Raw genomic sequence first — 5,330 nt, forward strand, 5'->3', positions numbered from 1 at the left:
GACGCTGCACCGTTACGGCGCACCAGACGGCTCTGTGTACACCGGCTCTGCGCTTTTACATGTTGGCTTTCCTTCCGGGTGACGTGCGCCAAAGACGGTCGCGGCAAAAGGTGCGGGCATGTACGCCAGGATCGGTTCTCAAAGGCGCCATTCACTTGCGAGGCCCTGATGGTCACCTGGTTGATGGATCACTCCGAGACGATGCGAGCGTGTGTGTACGCGATGTCGATCTGGGAACGCCTTAAAAAGTGCGCCACCCGAACCCTTTTCTTTTGTCGATATGCGCGTAATGACGTCCGTCCAAGCAGGGACCGCTCACGGCAAAGGGTGCGTCTTTTTTCAAGGCGACAAGAAGCAGACGACCAAAAAGAAAAGAGTCTATAAAGTCGAGTAAAGCAGTCTTTGTAACCCGCATGTGCTCGCGCAAGTCAATATATACTGGTATATAAGCAAGTCATTGCGTTATTGTGCACATCCACGTGCACGCGTATAGATGAGCAGCTCGATGAAATTTGAGCGATGAGGTAACGAGCAGAAAGCGCCGTGCCTTGCTGCATGCGTGGCGAGTTTTGCTACCGAAGCAGCTGCCGCAGAAAGCAAACACGATGCTCGAAGGGCTTTCATAAGGCGTGTTTTTATGAGCGCAACTCAGTGAGTTGCCAGCGTTTTGCGACGGCAGCGGAACGACTTGTGGTTTCGGCCTGGCACAGGCCGGTGTATGACAGGACAGATGGCTTCGGGGAAGGCGTTGTATACCATCAGCATAAATTCAAACGTGAAACATGTCGAAAACGACTAGAATGTGTTGTCGCGTTTACAGCTTCGCCTGCATTTGCATGAATCGCTTACTTCAGGCTACCAAAACGTACATACGTGACTGCACCAATCTTAGAAAAGGGCTGCTGAGCAACTACACGTCGCACTTCTGTGCAATTGTGCACAACGAGTACCTTGATCGGGGCTCGCATTCACAAAAATGTCCTTGCGCAAAACCTGCTCACAACGGACCATGCCATAACGGTCGAAACCTCCACCGCGGACCACGAGGTTCAGCAAGCTCGAGAGATTATTCCGAATAAGCGACGAGGTAGCGTCTTCCTCAAATATCAGTCTTGATTCTGCCAATCAAATCATCCACGACAAGATCTGCTTCCGTAAAGTGTGTGCGCGATGGGCACCAAGACAGCTTACTGCAAAACTCAAGCTCGAACGTGTTGACATCTGTCAACGCTTACTCGATCATTTCAACAGGGAAGACAACACATTTTTCAGCAGAATAGTATCGTATAACAAACAGGGCTTCATCAGTATCAACCAGAATCAAAACGCCAGGGTATGGAGCGAAAACTCTTAGGGTCTCCGCCCAATAAAAAAAAATCAGGACTGAGCCATCGGGGCGAAAGGTTATACTAACCGTTTTTTTTTGGAGGGGGGGGGGAGGAGGGGGGTACGTGGAAGGGCCTATAGTGGAAGACATTATGTAAAAGGGGACTACGATCAACAGCGCGAATTACAGGGAAATGTTGGATAACAAGCTGAAGCCAACGATTCGCAGCAAACGCTGAGGTCTAGGCCGAAGAAAACGTTTTTTCTTTCTTTCTTTTATACATGGGAACGCCCGCCCGCACACAACAGAAGCTTCACCTCACCGTTGAAACCACCAAAGAGTTAAATTTTAAGATACTGAAACACCTTACCCTTCACCCCCCCCCCCCCCCCCCCATGCCGGGACCGAATTCACAAAGCTTCTCGGGTGGAATTCCCAAAACCAACTTACGAACAAATATTGGCGTAAAAAATATTTAAAAAAAAGATATCCTCAAAGCTAAATACGTTCGTAAGATCAGCCAGCTTACGATGCCTGCCGCAGCCAGAACGAGTGCTGTACTCGACAACAATTGTGTATATAATGGTAGCTCAAGTACGAATTTCCATACTTGCGCCTAAAGTAAGAGTAAGTCGATTTACAAAACTTAAACGGCCGTCGCCAGCTGCTGACTTAAGAAGAAAATTATACGATAGAAAATTAGCAATCGTAGAACATAATGACGCTGATCTGTACCGGTCGAGATGCCGCTGGTAAGCGATGGAACGCGCTGTTGCAGGCGATTGGCCGGGAGGCCACGACTTTACTTGAGGATGACAGGTGCTTTCTTCGTACCGACGCTCTCTTATAATACAGGCCATCTAAAAGCGTACAGTGCAGTTTTAACACGCTGCTTGACTTAGGAGTGCACTGATGTGGAAGACAACGCTAATGCATCAGCTGGTCCTTACCGGCAAGTTGTGTTTCTCCAGGCTTTCAACAGACTGGTGCGGTTCTAGTGCTCGGGGAGGCAGTGTGTGGTATGCTAGTTGCTAGATATGCGGTATCCCTTTATGACGATGACCATAGTTGGTCAGCATTTTGACCTGTTTTCTGCACCCCTAGCTGTGTTGTATTTTCGCAAAAGGCCTGCTCACCCTGATAGCTTGTAGATAATTTTTTTCCAGTGCTTGTTATACTAAGGCTTACTGTTCGAAATAAAAGAACAATGCGCATAAACGTCTCAAATTATCAAAACTTGGCGTTGTTGGACGACTTATTGTCACATTGCAGGCTATTAGTTCCAGTCTGTTACTACATTACTCCATCTAAGTGTTTCAAAATTAATTTGCAAGGGCGCAATCTATGTGCCCGCGGTTTGTCTTGTTGTGTACAGAGTATAGTAAACATGCATACAGATGGGTTGCTAATTCTGCCCAAGATACAAAGCGGGACATCACTGTAGTGACACATGAAAACGTAAAAGGCGAATAAAATCACGTGGAATTGATTGGGATTTTTCGAAATCACTGAACGGTTCGATAGAATGCAGCACTGCATGAACTATCCCGGCGCCACTCGCTTAACTAGACAGCGTACGATTATCATTCTGTGTGAATAACTTGTGAGTGAACACCATCTGTCAAGTTAATTTATGCCACTTGGTTCTACTACAAGACAAATGTTGAAGCTGTCGGGACACATGCTTTATTTGTAAGCTGGGTAACATCACAAAGCAGCCTATGAGTTTCCAATGCAGAGAGCATGACATGAAGCCGAAAGTTGATAGGTTCGAACTGTTATCGAGTGAATAACTCGTCCAACAGAAAAGGAAAGCCGACTGATGGTGTACGATCTCGATGCTCGGTACTTGTACGCGTTTTCCAATGGCACGTAGTGTTCCTCTGTATAATGCTCGCCGTTGATTTGACGTGCAATTTGAGCGTGCCGTTACACAGATCACAGCCTAAGCAGACAACAAACATAGGAAAGACAGGCCAACGTTGTCTTTTGATTGGTTGAAGATCCTCATTCTAAGTTCCAGGCTGACATAAGGCGTAAGCAGAAAGACATCCCAACATCTCCAGCATATCATTAAAACTTGTATCTCTCTCTCACGTCTGTCCACCCAATACTCCTTTCATATTTGCCTCCTCTCACTTGCGAAAGAGCTTGTAGGCGTTCGTGAATGCTCCGCAAGAATTTTCTTAGGCTGTAAAAAATTGTGCGCTGCTTCGTGGCTGCTGCGCAATAGACAAGTGAACATGCATGGCGGTGTAAGTCGGCCGCGGTTTCTGGCCTGGAATCGCGAAGGATAAGAAGTTGTAAGGTTTTCATGCGAAGAATCATCTCCGAGTGCAGCCACGTTTTGCAAACGGGCGGGTGGGCGCTTTCTACGTTTCCCATTGGGTACGTTTTCGTACGCTAACGAGGTCATTTCTCACTACCGTCCACCCTGCTATTTCTCTGCCGGGTAGCGAGCGCGTGAGTGCTGTCACGCTTGTGGGCGCTGTATGGCAGCCACCCGGAAACGGAAGATGCCAAAAAAGCGGAGAACAGTGATCAGCGCTCAGCGCATAGTAGCCGCCTGATGCGCTATCGTGACATACACGGTAACTGCGTAACTGCGCTTCTTTCTTTCCTTGTCGTCTACACCGAGCTTTCCTTTCATCCTCGCCCCACACGACACTGCAAGCTAAATGAGCCGCAACTGCGGTGATACTCTTTTCTTAATAGCGCAAGAACGCTTTGGCTAAGAAACTGCGTATGAAGAGCGCAGCTTAGTGAGTTCCGCTCCTCGTTCGTAAGTGCTCTTTGCCATTTGCCGTCCGCCTTAGCTAATAGTATACAGGGTGTCCCAGCTTACTTTAGCCAGAGTTTAAAAATATGTCGATGCATTCTAAGACGGTGCGACCCAATGCATGTTGCTGACTATTGTATGGAGTAAGTTACCCTATTTTTTGCGTTTTCGTTAATTGCATAATTAGGCAATATTAATTAACCAACTTGTGAAGCAATGAAGTTACGCAATCCAATTAGAAAGTTCTAGAGCGGTTTGCAAAACGTCCAATTAAATAGTTCCTAACTTTCTATCTATTAAGAATTAGTTCTTTTTTTTCCGCTTACTGCAAATGCCCGCGAAATATAAATAAAAAATACCACGTGACATGCCCGCTTGCGCGCCGTGATTGCAGCGTTCATAAACGTTCCGCGTACAAACGAACATAGCGTATAAAAGGCGACAGGGCAGCGACGCAGGCGTGGGCTGTGCAATTTACGCCAGCAACCGTTATCGCTTGCGCTGCGATAACGGTTGCCCTGTCGCATTTTAAGCGCAGCACACCCTGCCAAATGCGGAACGTGGAACGTTTGGGAACACTGCAATGACGGTGCGCAAGCGGGCATATCACGTGGTATTTTTAAAAATTTCGCGGGCCTTTGCGGTAAGCGGGAAGAAACTAATAGTTAATAGAAAGTTCGAAACGGTTTAATCGCACGTTTTCCAAACCACTCTACAACTTTCCAATTGGAAGCTTTACAGCGAAGCTGTATATGGCTAGGTTCTGGAAAAAATTGCGTGCCTCCATCTCCCCATACGTGGCCGATCTCAAAGACAGTGCAATAACAGGCCAACCCGCGGCGGAGGTGAAGCAAGCTTTAAGCACTCCGCCGAATTGCAAAAATAAGTTTAATATCTTAGGCCCAAATACAACCAGTATCAGATATTAAGCTGATAAGAACAGATACTACACTTCGACCCGCGTCGGCCATGCCTACGTTCGCTACGCCCTCTCTTTGTCGGCGTTCCAAGCGCTTGCGTATCGCCTTTCCTTCCGCTCTCCCGTGCTGGCGGTCCCGTAAGCGTGCTGCCCGCCAGGACCGCGAGGCGGAAGGAAATGCGAAACGTCCATGCTGCCCGAATCCCGCAAACGTTTCACTGGAGCAACGGCCTAGTTTCAGAGAGAGTTTGCGGGAAACAATTTTGTGCGGCCTGTGTTGTGCGTCACCGCTTGTGGTTTTCGAG

The 5,330-nt window shown here is 47.7% G+C and overlaps 1 pseudogene; it reads right to left on the bottom strand.

The window, feature by feature from the left end:
* Positions 1-4,898: 4,898 nt before the first annotated feature.
* Positions 4,899-5,077, bottom strand: LOC142568376 (U2 spliceosomal RNA; annotated as a pseudogene).
* Between the last annotated feature and the right edge of the window lie 253 nt (positions 5,078-5,330).

Source organism: Dermacentor variabilis, chromosome 1 (genome assembly GCF_050947875.1).
Source record: "Dermacentor variabilis isolate Ectoservices chromosome 1, ASM5094787v1, whole genome shotgun sequence".
Classification (NCBI taxonomy): Eukaryota; Metazoa; Arthropoda; class Arachnida; order Ixodida; family Ixodidae; genus Dermacentor; species Dermacentor variabilis.